Raw genomic sequence first — 22,179 nt, forward strand, 5'->3', positions numbered from 1 at the left:
CATGGCGGCTGCGCCTAAGTATAGAGCGGCCGCGCTCGGTTTGCAGTTTGTCAGCGCGCCCGTGCTGGGATAGCGCGCGGCCGCGCCAGGTTGGCTTTTCAGAATCCTGTTGCTACTAGAATATTGATCTGCTGGACTTCTGTATTGTTTTGGGATGGTATTTAAAGACATCTTAAAGAAGTTTTTCATAACGAAGACTAAGGAGAAGACGACGAGAAGAACTAGGAGCAAAAATACAACGAAGGAGAAGAAAAGCTTATTTTTACTTGTGATTCTTTGATTGAGTTGTAATATTGGATGCTTGTTTTCTTGTTTGTTGAACCTATTACTCTTTTTATAATGTACTTTGGTTTATTATTCTATTTATAAAGACTTAGTTTATTATACCATGCTTTCATCAAAAGCCACGGTGATATTGAGTTCGGTTATGAACTAATCGTTATCCTGGGGTTCTAACAGATTTACTTATGGATTTCAATAGTTAATTGTTTTGATATCTTAGTGTATGGTGATTGTATGATATCCTAGTATTGGTTATGCTTATTCATCTTATGAGCGTCGTGAACTTATAAGATAGCGTGTTAATCTCTATTGAAGTGAAAGTGAATATAGGGGTTTAGAACTTGCCATGCTAGCATAGGTTCATGTATTTGTTATGCATGATTCGTAGGTAATTTTAACCATCTTACTTGACCTATGTAATCACGATAGATAACTTGCACATTAAACCTTTATGTTGTCAAATTCTATAGACATATAGGGTCTCAACATACTTGGAATCTATTCAGCTTCTATCTCTTTTGTGATGTCTGGTAGTAGGGTATTCGTGCAACGAAAGTTGGCGTTTACTAGTTTCGTGTTATCTAATTAGTTGTCATCACCATTGCATGCTAAGTTTAAGAACAATGAATTTGAATGAAGTATTTAATAAAGTTAGAATCCCATGTTTGTCTCATATAAGTAAATCAACCTCAATTCTCTTAGTTAAAGTTAGTTAGTATAATTTCTTAGTTATAAACAACTCAATTTGTTATTTCTCTTAGCATTGAACGATAACCATATCATTGTTGTATAAGTGCATATATTGAAGTTAACCTAAACTAGTCTTTGTGGGAACGAACTAGAAACAATTCTATATTACTTGCGAACGCGTATACTTGCGTGTAATTTTAGCATGTGTTTTTGTCCTAACAGTAAACCCTGCATGTGCCTGCGGAGAAAAAAATCTGCTAGCCGTGACACCATTCTAGAATCCTCGGTACACGAGGGATGAGTCCTACTACTCCCAACGGTTCTTGCTCTTTTTGGTTCCATATCAATTGTAGAATAGAGATTTGGGTGTGTGTAGTGTATAGGAGAAGCTAGGGTTTTGAGAATAGAAGATGTATATGTATATGAGAGAAGAAGTATATATATATATATATGGGGTATAGGATGGGTGGGGTTTAGAAGTGTTTAGGGTCAAGAATTAGGGTAGGAATAGGTTTAAAATTCGGGTAGGGCTGAGTTTGTGCAGATTTTTTCTGTTTTTTCTTCTTTCCTTTTCCTTTTGCAGGAGGGTCGCGCGGCCGCCCCGCTTCCAGCGCGGGCGCGCCGTGGTTCTGGAAAAACTTCAATTTTTTGATTTTTTTCTCCAAGCTACTATACAAAAAAATATGGGTTGCCTCCCACGAAGCGTTTGGTTTACGTCGCTAGCTTGGCGTGATATTTTGCAATCAAGTTATCAAAAGAACAACGCTCACCACCTCACAGTTCGCCGTATCACCATAGTAATGCTTCAACCTCTGACCATTTACTATGAACGCCTTATTCAGTTGCTTATCAGAAATCTCCACAGCTCCATATCGAAACACAGTTTTGACAATAAACGGTCCTGACCACCTCGACTTAAGCTTTCCTGGAAAAAGTTGGAGACGAGCGTTGAACAATAGAACTTGCTGCAAAGGCACAAATGGCTTGCGTACCAACCTCCTATCATGACATCTCTTGACCTTCTCCTTGTATACTTTATTGTTCTCCTAAGCCTGAAGTCGGAACTCATCGAGTTCATTAAGTTGAAGCATTTTCTCCTCTCCAGCAGCTGCAATGTCCATATTTAGCTTCTTCAAAGCCCAATACGCTTTATGCTCTAACTCCGCAGGCAAATGACACACCTTCCCATACACCAACTGGAATGGTGACATTCCCAGAGGAGTCTTGTATGTCATTCTATAGTCCCAAATAGCTTTATCTAGCTTCAACGACCAATCTTTCCTTGATGTACTCATAACCTTCTCCAAGATTCGCTTGATCTCTTGATTTGACACTTTAGCTTGCCCATTATTTTGAGGATGGTAAGCTATGGCCACACAATGATTCACATGATATATTTCTATCAATGCAGTGAACTTGTGATTGCAGAATTGCGTTCCCTCATCACTGATTATAACCCTTGGAGTATCGAAACGTGTGAATATCTGCTTAGGAAGAAAATTTATAACCACCTTAGCATCGTTGGTTGGAAAAGCTTTAACCTCAACCCATTTAGACACATAATCCATCGCCAAAAGAATATACTGATTATTGCATGAAGAGATAAATGGCCCCATAAATTCGATTCCCCAAACATTGAAAATCTCAACTTCGAGAAGCACATTGATAGGCATCTCGTCTCTCTTGGACATATTTCCAACTCATTGGCAGTGATCATATCTTAAAACGAACTAATGAGCATCTTTAAACAAAGTTGGCCAAAAAAATCCTGTTTGAAGGATACGGACAATTGTCTTCTCTCCACCATATTGACCACCATACACAGTAGAGTGACAATCTCGCAAAATACCCTCCGTTTCACTATATGGAATGCATCCCCTGATAATCTGACCTGCTCCTTGTCTGAACAAGAACGGCTCATCCCATCGATACCACTTCACCTCATGAACAAACTTCTTCCTTTGAGCATCAGAGAGTTTTGGGGGAATGACATTACTCACAAGATAGTTCACAATGTCTGCAAAGCATGGTTATTCTTCTTGCACCCCAAAGAGTTGCTCTTCAGGAAAAGATTCATTGATCAACGTGTTATCTTGTGAAGCCTTACCTTGATCTTCCAAATGTGAGAGATGATCTGCTACTTAGTTTTCTGTATCTTTTCTGTCTTTGATTTCCAGCTCGAATTCCTGAAGCAAGAGAATCCATTAAATCAAATGAGGTTTTGAATCTTTCTTCGAGACCAGATATTAAATAACAACATGATCATTGAAAACATTAACTTTTGTCCCAAGCAAATACGATCGAAATTTCTCGAAACCGTAGACAATCACCAAGAGTGCCTTCTCTGTAGTATTATGTAATTCAGCTGAGCACCGTAAAGGGTTTTACTAGTATAGTAAACCACATAGAATATGTTCTACTTCTCTGGCCAAGAACTGCTCCAACTGCATAGTCACTAGCATCACACAACCAATCAGGTGCAGTAATAACAGGTGTTGTAGTCAAAATCTTCTTCAAGCTCTCGAAAGTAGCTAAACATTCTTCCTCAAATTTGAAGGGAACATCCTTCTCCAACAGATTGCACAAGGGTTTAGAGATTTTGGAGAAGTCTTTGATGAATCGCCGATAGAAACCCGCATGACCAAGAAAACTGCGGACTCCTTTAACTGCGATTAGTGGAGGAAGATTTTCAATAACCCCCGCCTTGGCCTGATCCACTTCAAGAACCTTGCTAGACACCTTGTGCCCAAGAATTATACCATGTTGCACCATGAAGTGACATTTTTCCCAGTTGGGCACTAGATTAGTCTCAACACATCTTTTCAGCACCAAACCAATATTATACAAGCAATAGTCATAAGAAGTTCCAAACACAGAGAAGTCATCCATGAACACCTCCACATAAGTGCCAATCATATCAGAGAATATGGCCACCATGCATCTCTAAAAAGTAGCAGGTGCACCACAAAGTCCAAAAGAAACTCGACGGAAAGAAAAACTGCCAAAAGGAAAAGTAAAGGTGGTCTTCTATTGATCTTCTGGTGCAATGCAAATCTGATTATAGCCTGAATACCCATCCAGAAGACAATGGTACTCATGAACAACCAATATGTCAAGCATTTGATCAATGAATGGAATTGAGAAGTGTGACGCCCTCAATCTCGGGGTTAGGAAATAAGGACCCACTCAACATTAAACTATCAATAAATAAGCATAAACCCCGATTAACTACTAACATGATCTAACAGGATTAAGTTTAAGACAAGATTACAAATACCAACCATATGATATATATTACAACCCAATATAATATTTAATTTACACAATCGATTCTGACTTGGAACCGACAGATAACCCATTGTATCATTACAACCATCCATAAAGCGCTTGCTCACAACACAACTTGTACTACCTGCTCTAGCATCTCGAAGCCTACAATATGGTATGGACCACCAGGTACGCTCTTACGAGCAGTGCGCCTAAGTCTGGCCATCCTCTTGCTAAACTACCATGGTTAGAGCAGAGCAAAACATATGAGTATAAGACTCAGCAAGTAACTATGTGACAGTTCTATGATGCAATAACATCAATATACCATAAACATTTCTTAAGGAATTCTACTTTAATTATCTAGGTGGGAGATTTCTATTTATAGCTATGAAAGGGGGTATGAAGAAAGATTTGGGCTTTCAGGAATCAAGGCTCAAGATAGGGTGAAAGTCGACATTCATCACAAATCATTATTTGGATCTCAAAGGATCTCTCACCAGGAAAGCAAGAATATATTCAACTCTGGAAATCAATTATATGATTGATAACAATATCATAATAGAATCAGGGTTCTCAAAGCTGTATAATAAACAATATCACAACTAACTCATCACAAATCATTTTAAACCATCTTATTTCAAAGAAGCAATTACTGAGTAAAGATATTCAATTCCTCTTTATTAAATGAAAGGGAACCCTTGATTGGACTACTTTAACTTTTATAAATAATACAGGTGATCAGCCCATACCGACCTCTGTCCGGTCTTTAAGGTACTTATGGCATAATTTCAGCCTTAAATTGGACTAGTCCCGCTAGTCTCTTATGTGACTGGACTAGTCCCACTAGTCTCTTATGTCTCAATCTAATCCATAAGGAATTCATTTGTAAAACCTTGTGTTGGAAAAGAAAGGTTTTACTAAGATCATTTTATCATTACCGAGAATATGAAATCATTCAGACTCTTTCAAGTCAAAAATCATTCTTAAGTTCAATTCAAGAATTCAAAGAAAGTGAACGTATCAAAGGTACGCAAAAATCAATACCAAGGAACTTGATCAAATGATAAGCAAGCTATATAAGATAAGGAATCAAAGCAATTCTAAGGATCATTACAGAATAAGGTATAAAAAAGAAGGATTAATCAACAATACGCAAGGGGATTGATAATGGTTCTTATACGGATCATAAGAATTCAAGGTATTCAAAGGAATCAGTAGGTAATTAGAATATGAATCAACAGGGTTATTACGAGGGTTTTGGAAATAAGTATAGCAAGTCATTATGAGAACAATAACAGGGTGCTTCAAAGGATCAATAACAGGTATGGTACAAGAATTCAATATTAAGGATCAATAATAAGTAACAGGTTTTCTCAAATGGTTGTAAAGAATCAATACTCTAACATGGCATCATCATTATCCTTTCAATAAATAACTTATATAAGTAGGCACAGTTACTTTCCTGAATTTGCTTTCCTGTTTTACAAGGGTTGAACTACTGCCACCTAGAACACCTTTCCCTTTCCTATTCTGAATGCCTTCACGCTCCGAATCTACAATCCAACAATCAAAACCCTAATTAGATTCTCACTCGACGTTCCCAAAATGCTTAACAATTAACCCTTATCACAATACCCTAAGAGTATATATACTTGATTATATTCACATAACACGATATACAATATAGTCGTACATCAAATCAATTAGTCATCAAATCACATACACTACGACGCAACCATAACACATAGCAATTAATAAAGTATACTTATATACTTTAAACTTCATACTTTAGTAAATAACCTCAATTCGCATGACTCAATAACAAGCAACTCAACCATTTTCTTTTTTATCAACATTTCGAAACAAACATATGAACTACATCATCATGCACTCAATAACTAGAACTCTAGAATCAAATCAACCGAATAATATTAAATCAAATCCCTCTTTTTACAATAGTTAAAATTTGAATTAAAACCATTTAATCAAATCAAAATATTCTTTAAATACTTAAACCATAATCAATCTAAGAAATCAATCATTCTCTCCTTTTAATTCACAAAATTCGAACCCTAACATAGCACAAAACCATCCAAAATCACATGCAACTAGTTTAATGCTATCATTTATACTAAACATTATTTTCAGTCAACCAAATCAACTTATCAACCTTAAACCAATTCAAGATCATTTGAAAATACCAAAGATTACAACATGCATGTACTAATTCCAACTTATAATCCCACAATTCATACTATTCCATCAATAATTCCTAAAATAATCATCTATAACTCTGGTTTATTAACCAAAATCAACTTATTTACTTTCAAAAAAATAAAACCCATTCGGCTTCAAGAAAAATGACACATGTAAACCTTCAAAAATCAAGTTTTAATATTCTAGAGTTCAGTTTGAACATCTTTAATCACCACCGGTTCACCGGAGTTCATCACCGGTGGCGGGGGTTTCACGGTGGTGCCCTCATTCGGGGGTTTCCAACCTTAAAAATCTCTGATTTTACTTTCAAACAACAACAAGTATCACATGCATCAATTATTTATCATAAATCAAGAAGATCAAAGTCGAAACTTGCAAGAAGGCTAGGGGTAAAAAGGTCCTTTGCCCCACTAGCTTCTTGGATTTTCTTTTTGTTACTTTTTTCTAAAATTTATAATCTAAAAATGAATTTAAATAATGATTATCTCTCTCAGAAAAGATGGATTTATAATCTACCTGACGGCCCGACAACACAGCTTATCCCCTAAGCTGACTCATCAAACTGGAACGGGTCATTTTACGTTCCCAGTTACTAATATAACATAAATACAATTAACCAACAAAATCATTTATCCCTTTATTTAATCACGTAATTTATAATTACACCACAAAGTTATAGAATGTTCACTTAATCATGTCACGAAATTCCCAATCGTCACAATCTACCCCCCTTAAAAGGATTTTGTCCCCAGAATCTAGTATAAACAAATAGATGGGGATACTTTTCTTGCATTTCACTTTATAATTCCCAAGTTGACTCTTCTACTATAGGATTTCTCCACAACACTCTAACTAGAGCTACAACTTTATTTCTGAGTGTCCTCTCTTTTCGTTCTAAGATTCGAACTGGTTGTTCCATATAAGACAAATCTTGTTGTATATCCACTGGTTCCAATTTGATCACATGGCTTGCATCAGCATTATATTTCTTTAGAAGACAAACATGAAACACGTTATGAAGATGTTGCATCTACGGAGGTAATGCTAATTCATAAGCCACTTTTCCAACTTTTTTAAGTACTTCGAATGGTCCAATATACCTATGACTCAATTTTCCTTTCTTTCTGAATCAAGATAAACCTTTCCACAGAGATATCTTTAACAACACTTTGTCTTCGGTTTCGAATTGTAAATCTTTCCGATCTCGATCCGCGTACTTCTTTTGTCGATCTTGAGCAGCAATTAGCCTTTTACAAATCACTTCCACTTTCTCTTTCGTTTGTTGAATTAGCTCTGGGCCAATTAATTTGCACTCACCAACTTCATCCCAATATGTAGGGGATCTGTATTTTCTTCCGTACAACGCTTCATAAGGCGGTATGCCAATACTCGCGTGATAACTGTTGTTGTAGGAAAACTCAATCAATGGCAAAGGATCATCCCAATTTCCTTTGAAATCCAATGCTCATGTTTGCAACATATCCTCGATCGTTTGAATTATTCTTTCGCTTTGTCCATCAGTCTGCGGATGATACGTCGTGCTCATTTTCAATTTAGCCCCCAAATGATCATGAAACTATCGCCAAAATCTAGAGTTAAATCTCGGATCTCTATCGGACACGATAGACACTAGACCCCGTAACGCATCACAATCTCGTCCAAATACAATTTGACCAACCTTTCCAATGAAAATCTTTCGTTTATCGGCAAGAAATGTGTTGATTTCGTTAGTCGATCAACTATCACCCAAATCGCATCATGATTAGACTTGGTCTTTAGAAAACCTTCCACGAAATCCATTGCGATATGTTCCCATTTCCATTCAGGTATGTTCATTGGTTGAAGCAATCCATTTGGTCGCTGATGTTCCGTTTTTACTCTTTGGCACGTATAGCACTTACTTATCCATTCCGTGATTTCCTTTTTCATGTTTGGCCACCAATAGTTCTCTTCTAAGTCTATGTACACTTTCGTACTTCCAGGGTGAATTGAAAATCTTGAATTATGTGCTTCGTGCAAATTCTCATGCTTTAGCTCCACAACGTTAGGTATCCAAATACGTGAGTTAACGCCATATATTCCCTTTTCATCCGTTTAAGCTTTAACTTCCTCTCCTGTCAACTTATCTTTCTCGTGGTTCATCACTTGTTCTTAACAACATCGGATCTTTTCTAAAATTTCAGGTCGAAATGTCATTCATAAATTACTTCATCTCCAAATTCTGGAGTCTGCACTTCTATTTCCATCTTTTCAAACTCATTGATGTTAACATATTCAATCTTTCTTTCCGGCTTAAAGCATCTGCTACCACATTCGCCTTTCGAGGATAATAACTTATCGTACAGTCGTAATCTTTGATCAATTCTAACCATCTTCTCTGTCTCGTATTCAACTCCTTTTGAGTGAAAATATAATTTAAACTCTTATGATCCGTATAGATTTCGCACTTTTCCCCATATAAACAAACACAATCGCTGCTAATTCCAAATCATGCGTGGGATACTTCTATTCATGCAGCTTTAGCTGCCTTGATGCATACGCTATTACTTTCCCGTGTTGCATTGACACACATACCAATCCTTTATACGAAGCATCACTGAAGATCACGAACTCTCCTTTTTCATCTGATTACACCAGAACCGGGGTGGTTACCAATCGCTTCTTCAATTCTTGAAAACTTTCCTCGCACTTATCCGTCCACACAAATTTCTCGTTCTTCCTTGTCAACATAGTCAATGGGACAGCAATCTTAGAGAAATATTGCACAAACCTTCTATAGTATCCTGCTAATCCCAGAAAACTTCTGACCTCCGTAGGGGTCTTGGGCCTTTCCCAATTCATCACAGCTTCTATCGTAGCTGGATCTACTTTAATTCCTTTACTATTTACTACATGTCCAAGAAACTGTACTTCCTTCAGCCAAAACTCACACTTTGAAAACTTGGCATATAACTTTTGTTTTCTCAAGATTTCTAAAGAAATCCTGAAATTCTCCATATGGGCTTCCTCCATCTTTGAGTATATCAAAATATCATCGATAAATACTATAACGAACTTATCCAAATACTGCTTGAACACTCTGTTCATAAGATCCATAAATGCGGCTGATGCGTTCATTAAATCGAATGCCATTACCAAAAACTCATAATGTCCATATCTCGTTCAAAATGTTATTTTGGGTATATCTTCCGCTTTAATCTTTAGCTGATGATACCCAGATCTTAAATCAATCTTAGAAAAACAAGTAGCTCCTTTTAACTGATCAAACAAGTCGTCAATTCGCGGTAGAGGGTACTTATTCTTAATTGTCAATTTATTCAATTCGCGATATTCAATGCAAAACTTCATACTTTCGTCTTTCCTCTTCATAAATAACACCGGTACACCCCATGGGGATACACATGGGCGTATTACTCCTTTATCCAATAATTTTTTGCAACTGTGCTGCTACCTCCTTCATCTCAACTAGCACCATTCGATAGGGAGCTTTCGATACTGGTTCCGTTCCAGGAGCCAAATCAATCATAAACTCCATCTCTCTATCTGGAGGTAGTCCAGGTAATTCATCTGGAAATACATCGAGAATATCTCTTACTACTGGAATAAAGTACAATAGTATAGCAGGGTTAAACAGAGGAAAAACTGGAAAAAATCACCCTATCTACCCCTAACTTCTAACAACTACTACTACAAAGTTCTGAAACACAACAAAGAAAATGAAAAAGGGATCCCAATATCTGACCAAGTATCCTGAAGCCTACTGGCGCTGAAAAGAAATCACAACAACTACGAGCTCCACCAGATGTCCCGCCTGATCAACACTATCATCTAATCATCCAAAATCTCTCTCAACACGACCAACATCCAGCGAATGATCTTACGCAGTCTCCGGGCCTCAGCGTCAGCATCACTAGTGGATGGTCCCTTATCCAATCTCCTCCGGGAAACATGCTCCACCATCTTAATCCGGACTCTCCACTCATCATCCATAACTAAAGCGCTGTGACTAGACTCTCGAGCTAGCCTATCCACCAAAGCTCCCAACTCAGGAATGCAGGAGTAAAAAAAATCTCGATCATGGGCCAACTTGCCACCAACACTGACAGGCACAATCTTAGGCATTTCAGACTCTCGCTTAGGGGCTGGGGTCTCTGACTCAGTCCTCAAAGGTGATATCTGCATAGGAATCTCACTAATCTCAGATGGATCCTCCTCCGGATTTGAATTAACATACACAGGCTCTTCTAAAGAGGGTGGAATGGGGTCTACTAGGGTACCGGTCTGTTAGGTCACACACACACTGTAGAGGGGGTGAATACAGTGTATAGTACACTCAAATCGAACTTAAAGAACTTAAGTAACAGAAAACAAACTTTATTGAAACAATAAACTCTGTTACAATATGGAACTGTTACCTCTCAGTGATGAACAAATATCACGAGAGCTGCTAGGGTTATATAGAATAATAACTTCGATAATGATAACACATATAGTGTAAACCCTATGCCTGTGTTTATATACTACACAGTTACAAGATAATCGCTAATTGATATGGAATATAATTCTGCTTCCTAAAATATATCAATCAGATATCTTCTATTCCAAGTATTCTATTCTTCACGGAATTCCTTCTTCATGCATATCTCTTCTTATGTTTATCTCGATCTTCTTTCCTTTAATCAGCTACTGTCCTTATCTGATTGTCCTTCAGCACTTAAGTTCTGATATCTATCTTCTGATGATTATCTCCTGATAATACAAGTACTGATATCCTTAAGTCCTGACTTCCAGTATAAGTACTGATCAACAGTTAAGTACTGATTTATCCTGTTCACGTAAGATCTGAAAGCTAAACATAAAACATATTAGCCATGACATTATCAAATATATCTAACAATCTCCCCCAACTTGTAAATTAACAAAATATACAAGTTAAACAGATATTTGATGATGTCAAAAACATTAAGTACAAATGCATGAGAAATAAACTAGATAACTACAACTTACAGTCCTTAAAGTTTTTACCAATTTCAACTTCTGATAACAACTTCAATCTGTATAAATATCAGAATTTAAGCAGTTGTAGATCTTCGACTTGGCTTCATCATCTTCTGATCTCTCTGATGTCAGGAGTTGTTCTGAGATAGTTCTTCAACACACATTTCTCAGCATATCTTAGTTCATCAATCGTTCTCCTTTTAACACCTTTAAGCTATGCAGTATCTTCACCAATTTGAAAGATTGCAGCTCTGAGATCATTAATCTTTGCTTTCCTTAACTCCTGATCTAGTCTTATAACATAAGCTTTGTCAGATTCAAGATTGAATTCAAGTCCCTTAATACCAAGATACGTTCTGATCTGTGCAGTATTAGGCTTCATATCAATAATATCACCATTGTGATCTCTGTACTTTGGAACATATCTGCTGTCAGACTTAACAGAATAAAGCCTTTTCTGTCTCTGAATCTGTTCTTTTAAGTAGTTTGCAGCAGTCTCTGTTATTCTATCATCCACTTGAAGTAAGAAAAGTACATGCTCCAATTCTTCAAAATACTTCAAAGGAATGGCATTTTGTCTTATATGATAAACCCTACCATCTGTCATGAAATACAACATGATGTATTCTTTCAAGTAGGTATGGTAAACCATCTGTACAAATTCCAGTTGATTCAATCTCTCAGGAGTTGCTCCAATACCTGGTTCACTCAAGGAAGTTGGATCATCGGTAGTGTTGTGTACTCTTCTTTCATCAGCACTTCCCAATCCAGTTTTATCTCTAGCTTCCTTTCTAGTAACTACTCTTGCTTCAAAACCACTTGGAGTAGTCTTCAAAGATTGAGTCTGTTTTGCTTTAGTGAATCCTGGTAGGAGTGTTTTAGATCTATTTTCTGATATCAAGTTAACTTGAGCACTGTCAGAGGTTACTTGCTTCTTCTGAATATCAGAACTTACAATTTCTTGACTCTGAACAACTTGAGCCATGTTAGAGGTTGTTTTAAGAACTTTTCTTGAAGTCAGAGCAAGATCATCTTTTCCATCAGTAATTTCTTCTTCCTTAGGAGGTACATAAGGCTTGATAGGTTCACCAACCTTTTCTTTACCCTTGGATCTTGGATCTATCTGTGGTTGTGATCTAGCCAAAGTTTCTTCAGTATGTATCCTTTCTTTGATCATAATGCCTTTAGGTTTTGGAAGTATCTTTTTACCAGAAGCTTCAGATTTAGATGTGACTTTCTCTGATTTAAGTCTGGCTTCTTCTTCCTTTAAACTTTCCAAGTCCATCCCTGGATTTTCTTGAAGAAATAACTGTCTTGACATTTCCTCATCAAGATCTAGAAGTTCATCAGAACTTATCCTTTTACCAGCAGCAGAACTTATTCTTTTCCCAGTATCAGAACTTGTTCTGTGACTAGCTTGTCTTGATGTAAACCTTCTACCTTGACTATGACCACTACCCATTCCAGAGGTTCCTTGGTCATCTTTTCCATCATCCTTTCCTTGCAGTGTCTTGTTGGTTTTGCATTTGGACTTAATTACCTTCTCCCCCTTTTTGGCATCAGCAGGTAATAAAAGAGAGATAAGTAGTTCCACTGAGGTCTGGATTTCAGTAAGTTGTGATTGCTGAGAAGCTTGATTTGTCAGAATTTGATCAATCTGAGCTTGTTGCTTCTCTTGAGTTTTCTCAATATAAGCAACCCTGTCAATGGTAGGTTGGAAGAACTTTTTCTTATCAATTTTCCAAACTTGTTCCTGTTTGATAAAGTTCTCCTGAATCTTGTGTAGCTCTGCATGAGTGTTGGAATGAAGACCTTGTAGATGTTTAGTACTCAATGCAGTGACTTTAAGCTGGGTTTTAAAATCATCAGAATGTAACATTTCATCAGCTTTAGTCAAGTGCTCAGCAAGATGTAAAGCATTTGGAACACATAAAACTGAGTTCCATTCCTTAGTCCACTCCTGACCTGTAGGAGTTTCACTCCAAGGTACTGGTGCATCCCAGATAACAAACTCCTTTATCAGTTTAGACTTAGGAAGAGTCAGTGGAGGAGTATGTCCTGAAGGACCTGCTTCATCAGCATCTAGAGTTGTAGTAGCCTCACCAGTATCTCCAACATTTGCAGCATCAGAACTTAAAGAATCAGTATCTTCTGATAAGACAACAGTGTGAGTAGCAATGGAGGCTTCATCATCCTCTAATTGCTGATCTGATACTAAGTTCTGATCAACAGCCATATCCTGATGCTTACCTAAAATCTGATCATCAGCATCTTGATGCAGAGAAGGTGTTGGTGATAACTCAGGAGTTTGAACAGCATCAGTAACAGGTGTTGTGGAAGGATTATTTGGCGTTGGAGCTTCTAAGAAAAGTATTTCAGGCACAACCAGGTTCTGAATATCAATTTCAGCACTTGTGCCTGGATCAACAAGAGACACAGAAGGTGAATTAGCCTTGTCAGATACAGCTTCCTGAGATGGAGTTGATGGAGAAGAAGTGACTGGAGCAAATTCCTTGTCTTGTGAGATCAGAGATTCCTGATCCCCTTCCTTAGCTGCTTCCTCTTCATCATCTGAAACTGGCCTTTGTGCCCTCTGTTTCTTGTACTTCCTTGTTGATTTGGATTCCTTGGGAGTTTCAGGAACTGTCATACGTCTAAGCCTCTTGAGAAGCCTAGAACCCCCAATTGCAGAATCCTTCTGAGAAGTTGCCTTCTCAGCTTCATCTACCACACGTTCTGAAGAAGGAATCTGATCCTCAGAATCTGATTCATCTCTCAAAGTAATTCTCCTCCTCTTTTGAGGTTTTTGAGGAACAGTCTTTGTTCTCTTTGGCTTAGAGGATGTAGGCTTCACAATAGGTGCTGATGAAGAAGGTTGAGCAGTCTGTGAAGTGGAGAGATAGGATTTGAGATAAGTTCTGAGGGTAGGTTGAGTAGAATGAGAGGTAGGTACTGAGGTTGATGGATTTTGGTTATGGTGAGTTGGTTGAACATTTGAGTAAACAGATTTGTAAGTAGCAGGATCAGCATTTACCAGAATCTGTTTCACAGACTGAGGGATCTGTAATTGTCTCACCATTGATTTCTTTGTGTCAGCATTTATCAGGTCATTAAAGTACCTTTTTGCAACCTTAAAAGGTGGGGTTTGAGTGCTGACTAACTGGGGTTCATCAGTACAGTAAGTGTAAATAAGTTGACAGAATCTAGCAAAATAAACAACATCTCGATCCTCTGTCATCCTATCCCCAATAAAACCAATTATTCCAGTTGCAAAATCAAAATGAGTTTGATGGATAATAGCATACCCTATGTGCTGACTCAGAATTGGGATAGCATCAAAATTTGAACATTTGTTCCCAAAAGCTTTGGTGATGCAATCAAAGAAGAAACTCCATTCTCTTCTGATATTAGCCCATTTCAACTGTCCAAGTTTCGTCAGACTCTTTTCATATCCCAATTCAGCCATTAACTCCCGAAGGGCTGAGTCCTCTGGAACTGAGAAAGTACAATCCTCGGGAAGATGTAAAGCCCTGCGTACTGTACCAGGAGTGACTACAAAAGATGAATCACCCACTTGGAAGATAATACTGGGAGTTCCACGGTTACCACCATCATCAAAAACGCCAGTCCTCCAGAACCTCAGAACTTGTTGACTTGAAAATATTTCAGGCTGAGTTAAGGCGTACCCAACCTCACTATGTGCAAGAAGATCTTGCACAAAGTGCAATTCAGATGGAGCTTCAGCATGATCAAGAATTGCAGCATAGTTGTTTGGAACAAACTTAGCTCCATCAATGATTAAATCCTTTGGTGCCATGTGAAAAAATTTAGAGTTAAGTATGCCTGATAGGTGTTTGATATAATATCTGTATGAAAACAACGGAAATAGTAAAGTGAAGGAGAGTAAAAGTAAGAAGAGAGATAGAAGATGAAGAAATTAAAAAGATTAAAGAAATCTTCTCTCTGCTGTACTTATACAAAAAAAATATTACCGTTGGACACCTGTCAGACATGCAGTAATAACGGATAGTTACTGGGCTCGAGAAAACAGTAATCATGACTTACCCATTTGCCGAGTTTCAAGGAAAAACTGTTCCATTTATCAAGGGAAACAATTCAAATTTTAACCCGTTATCACTGATTGAATTATTTGTCACTGCAACATTAATATTCTGAAAATAAATCATGTTAAAAATGACCGAGATAATTTCGATGAATAAGTGCTGACAGAGAATCAGAACTTAAATAAAAACAAAATTTAAATGGTCATCAGAATATCAATCAGGATTTATCAACACAAGATAAAATAACTCAGAGACAAAATCTTGAAGTACTTCTATCTCTCTTCAGTATGTATCAACAGGGTTATTACGAGGGTTTGGGCAATAAGCATATCAAGTCATTATGAGAACAATTACAGGGTGCTTCAAAGGATCAATAACAGGTATGGTACAAGAATTCAATATCAAGGCTCAATAATAGGTAACAGGTTTTCTCAAATGGTTGTAAAGAATCAATACTCTAACATGGCATCATCAATATCCTTTCAATAAACAACTTATACAAGTAGGCAGAGTTACTTGCCTGAATTCGCTTTCCTGTTTTGCAAGGGTTGAACTACTGCCACCTAGAACACATTTCCCTTTCCTAGTCTGAATGCCTTCATGCTCCGAATCTACAATCCAAAATCAAAACCCTAATTAGATTCTCACTCGACATTCCCAGAATGCTTAACAATTAACCAATATCGCAATACCCTAAGAGTATATATACTCGATCATATTCACATAACACGATATACAATATAGTCGTACTTCAAATCAATTAGTCATCGAATCACATACACTACGATGCAACCATAACACATAGCATTTAATAAAGTATACTTATATACTTTAAACTTCATACTTTAGTCAATAACCTCAATTTGCATGACTCAATAACAAGCAACTCAACCCTTTTCTTTTTATCAACATTTCGAAACAAACATATGAACTACATCATCATGCACTCATTAACTAGACTCTAGAATCAAATCAACCGAATAATCTTAAATCAAAAACCCCTTTTTACAATAGTTAAAATTCGAATTAAAACCATTTAACCAAATCAAAAGATTCTTTAAATACTTAAACCATAATCAATCTAAGAAATCAATCATTCTTTCCTTTTAATTTACAAAATTTGAACCCCAACATAGCACAAAACCATCCAAAATCACATGCAACTAGTCTAATACTATCATTTGTACTAAACATTATTTTCAGTCAACCAAATCAACTTATCAACCTTAAACCAATTAAAGATCATTTGAAAATACCAAAGATTACAAAATGCATGTACTAATTCCAACTTCTAATCCCACAATTCATTCTATTCCATCAATAATTCCTAAAATAATCATCTATAACTCTTGTTTATTAACCAAAATCAAATTATTTACTTTCCAAAAAACAAAACCCTTTTGGCTTCAAGCAAAACGACACATGCAACCTTCAAAAATCAAGTTTTAATATTCTAGAGTCCAGTTTGAACATCTTTAGTCACCACTGGTTCACCAGAGTTCATCACTGGTGGCGGTGGTTTCACGGTGGTGCCCCCATTCGGGGGTTTCCAACCTTAAAAACCTCCGATTTTACTTTCAAACAACAACAAGTATCACATGCATCAATTATTCATCATAAATCTAGAAGATCAAAGTCAAAACTTGCAAGAAGGCTTTGAACCAAAGTTCTCGGCTCAGCATCACACATACATACACGCATGTAAACACCTACACACACATTTACAAGATTTAAAGCCCATATATGGATTAAGAATGAAGTTTTATGGAAGAATTCATAAAAATTAAGTGAAGAAAGGAGGTGTACCGAGAGGAATGAGAGAGAGAGATTCGGGAGTGAAAGAGAGAGAAGAGAGATGAGAGAAAAGAGAGAGGGCTTGGGTGAAGAAAAGAAAAAGGGAGAGAAGAGGGAGGATATATATATTGAATGGCCAGGGGTAAAAAGGTCCTTTGCCCCACTAGCCTCTAGGATTTTCTTTTTTTTTACTTTTTTCTTAAATTTTCAATCTAATATTTATGTGTGATGTTGAGCCGAGAACTTTGGTTCGAAGCCTTCTTGCAAGTTTTGACTTTGATCTTTTTTATTTGTGATGAATAATTGATGCATGTGATACTTGTTGTTATTTGAAAGTAAAATCGGAGGTTTTTAAGGTTGGAAACCCCCGAATGGGGGCACCACCGTGAAACCACCGCCACCGATGATGAACTCCGGTGAACCGGTGGTGAGTAATGATGTTCAAATTCAACTCTAGAATATTAAAACATGATTTTTGAGGGTTGCATATGTCATTTTGCTTGAATCCGAATGGGTTTTGTTTTTTTGAAAGTAAATAAGTTGATTTTGGTTAATAAACAAGAGTTATAGATGATTATTTTAGGAATTATTGATGGAATAAAATGAATTGTGGGATTATAAGTTGGAATTAGTACATGCATGTTGTAATCTTTGGTATTTTCAAATGATCTTGAATTGGTTTAAGGTTGATAAGTTGATTAAAAATAATGTTTAGTATAAATGATAGCATTAGACTAGTTGCATGTGATTTTGGTTGGTTTGGTGCTATGTTGGGGTTCAAATTTTGTGAATTAAAAGGAGAGAATGATTGATTTCTTAGATTGATTATGGTTTAAGTATTTAAAGAATCTTTTGATTTGATTAAATGGTTTTAATTCAAATTTTAACTATTGTAAAAAGGGGGTTTTGATTTAAGATTATTCGATAGATTTGATTCTAGAGTCTAGTTAAATGAGTGCATGATGATGTAGTTCATATGTTTGTTTCGAAATGTTGATAAAAAGAAAAGGGTTGAGTTGCTTGTTATTGAGTCATGCGAATTGAGGTTAGTTACTAAAGTATGAAGTTTAAAGTATATAAGTATACTTTATGATGTGTTATGTGTTATGGTTGCGTCGTAATGTATGTGTTTCGATGACTAATTGATTTAAAGTACGACTATATTATATATTGTGTTAAGTGAATATGATCGAGTATATATACTCTTAGGGTATTGCGATAATGGTTAATTGTTAAGCATTCTAGGAACATCGAGTGAGAATCTAATTAGGGTTTTAATTGTTGGATTGTAGATTCGGAGCGTGAAGGCATTCAGACAAGGAAAGGGAAAGGTGTTCTAGGTGGCAGTAGTTCAACCCTTCTAAAACAGGAAAGCGAATTCATGCAAGTAACTCTGCCTACTTGTATAAGTTGTTTATTCAAAAGGATAATGATGATGCCATATTAGAGTATTGATTCTTTACAACCATTTGAGAAAACCTGTTACTTATTATTGAGCCATGATATTGAATTCTTGTACCATACTTGTTATTGATCCTTTGAATCACCCTGTTATTGTTTTCATAATGACTTGATATGCTTATTGCCCAAACCCTCGTAATAACCCTGTTGATTCATATTCTAATTACCTACTGATTCCTTTGAATACCTTGAATTCTTGTGATCCTTATAAGAACCTTTATCAATCCCCTTGTGTATTGTTGATTAATCCTTCTTTTGTATACCTTATTCTGTAATGATCCTTAGAACTGCTTTGATTCCCTATCTTATATACCTTGCTTATCATTTGATCAAGTTCCTTAGTATTGATCTTTACGTACCTTTGATACATTTACTTTCTTTGAATTCTTGAATTGAACTTAAGAATGATTTTTGACTTGAAAGAGTCCGAATGATTTCATATTCTTGGTAATGATAAAATGAACTTAGTAAAACCTTTCTTTTCCAACACAAGGTTTTCCATATGAATTCCTGATGGATTGGATTGAGACATAAGAAACTAGTGGGACTAGTCCAGTCATATAAGAGACTAGCGGGGCTAGTCCAATTTAAGGCTGAAATTATGTCATAGGCACCTTAAAGACCGGACAGAGGTCGGTACGGGCTGATCACCCGTATTATTTATAAAAGTTAAAGTAGTCCAATTCAAGGTTCCCTTTCATTTAGTAAAGAGAAAGTGAATATCTTTACTCAACAATTGCTTATTTTAAATAAGATGGTTTAAAATGATTTGTGATGAGTTAGTTGTGATATTGTTTATTATACAGCTTTGAGAACCCTGATTCTATTATGATATTGTTATCAATCATATAATTTATTTCCAGAGTTGAATATATTCTTGCTTTCCTGGTGAGAGATCCTTTGAGATCCAAATAATGATTTGTGATGAATGTCGGCTTTCACCCTATCTTGAGCCTTGATTCCTGAAAGCCCAAATCTTTCTTCATTCCCCCTTTCATAGCCAGAAATAAAAATATGTCATTAAACTAGAATGCCTTAAGAAGTGTTTATGATATATTGTTGTTATTGCATCATAGAACTGTCACATAGTTACTTGATGAGTCTTATACTCATATGTTTTGCTCTGTTCTAACCATGGCATTTTAGCAAGACGATGGCCATATTTAGGCGAACTGCTCGTAAGACCGTACCTGGTGGTCCCTACCGTGTTGTAGGCTTCCAGATGCCAGAACAGGTAGTACAGGTTGTGTTGTGAGCAAACGCTTAGTGGAAGGTTGTAATGATATAATGGGTTGTCTATCGGTTTCAAGCCGGAATTGATTAAGTAAATTAAATATTATTTTAGGTTGTAATATATATCATATGGCTGGTAGTTGTAACCTTGTCTCAAACTTAATTCTGTTAGATCTTGTTAGTTGTTAATCGGGGTTTATGATTATTTATTGATAGTTTAACGTTGTGTGGGTCCTCATTTCCTAACCCCGAGATTGAGGGCGTCATAAGATACGCATCAAAGATGAATAACCACAACCAAACTAGGAAATCGTAAATCACCTCACACTAAAGATTTAGAACAATTAACTATCGAAATCCATAAGTAAATTCGCTATAACCCGATGACAACGATTAGTTCATAATCGAACGCATCGTCGCCATGGGTTCTAATGAAAATATGATACTAAATAAGTTTACAATACTACGCAAGAATATATAAAAGTACTAGGGTTTAGAACAAATCGAAAACAAGCATCCAAAAGTATCGCCTAAATTGAAGAATACAAAAGAATAAACTGATTCTTCTTCTCCTTAGTCGTCTCGTGTGCTCTAGGTCTTCTCTCTGTTCTCCATGGCTTCCTTCTTATTAAAAACGTCTTTTTATGTTTATATATAGGCCCTTGGATAATCTGGACTCTCATAATAGCAGAGTTATAATTGAACCACAATTCTGGCTTTTTGCACTAGCGCGGGCGCTGCCTCCTAGCGTGGGCGCGCTGCTTCTCTAACAATACAGGCGCGGCCGCCCTGTGCTAGAGAGCGGGAGCGCTGTTGTTTTGTACTTTTTTTCTGCATTTTCTTCCTTTTTTCTCCATTCTTCATGCGATCTTTCTCAACTCCATTCATGACCTCTTATTAGCATAAAATCATATGAAAAGCTCAATTCCTCCTCCGACCAATGCCCTGCAATGACTCAACACAAAAACACATCAAAAACACCATATACTTGAGTCCAAAATACCAACTTAAGCCGATGTGAAGCGTTTCAAGTGGATACAAATTCCACTTATCACTACAATAATTATGCAATACACCATCTCAAAATAAAACCCAAATAGTCAAAATCACCAACACCAAACAATCAATCAATCCTCAATAATCAAGGATACTATAACCATAAAACAACCCAAATCAAATCTACATATCGAAAGCACTCCCAGTCTCTGTAATAACCAAAACCAACTACAAAACTTGCTAATCTAATGGATCTGATATGTATATCGATCAACTAGCTATGATACTAATTGTTAGGTCCAAAAGATACATATAGAGGGGGGTGAATGTACATTCTTCATTTTTCACAAATAAATGTAGCGGATAATGAAACTAAGAAATCGAAATAAACAAACAAAGAAATTTCTGGGTAAATATGATTTTATTCAAAGTATATTTACCAAGAGGGTTTTCTTATAACTCCAAATACAAATAATTCGAAACAACGACTGTAAAAAGAACCAACACAATAGGCTATCACTCTAGGGTTCTTTTTATAACTCAAAAGATCTATAGCTCTTATCAAATGATAATAAATATACAAATAAAGAAACTATAAATGATGAGTGTTTCAAGATGTAAGTCTTTCATGGTGTGAATCAAATTGGGCAGCACTTTTTTTCTTAATTTCAATAAATGAAATTAAACTTTCTCCAAGAAATAAATTCTGCAGAGTTTCGCTTGAAGTATTATGAGAAGTTAATTTATAATCTGCTTCTTGATTGATTATATAGCTGGTAGGTTGGTAAGAGAGAGAAAGGACATGTGGCTGCCTTGAAACCAAGTATTTTGAATATGATAACTTGCATAAATCACAAATTACGTCCTTAGGAGCCTTATTCTCCAAATACTTGAGCATAGACGGATATTAGACTTGATTTAATATGCATATCCATGTAAGTGGTGATTAGAGAGAGGAAGGAGGTGTTTGCCTTGGTAAATCAAGTAAGTTGTGACCTTCGGGTCCCTAGGAGTGTAACTTGTGATCCTTTGAGCCTCTTTCATTCTTTACTTGTGACTAGGAGAGATATTTTTACTTAATTGTATTAATTTTTCTCTAAGTGGCGAATACAAGGTATATTGTCTTAGAAAATCCAACTAGTTGCGCATAGGAGGAGTACTAGAATAAGAGTAC

This window comes from Apium graveolens, chromosome 5, assembly GCF_009905375.1.
Source record: "Apium graveolens cultivar Ventura chromosome 5, ASM990537v1, whole genome shotgun sequence".
NCBI lineage: Eukaryota > Viridiplantae > Streptophyta > Magnoliopsida > Apiales > Apiaceae > Apium > Apium graveolens.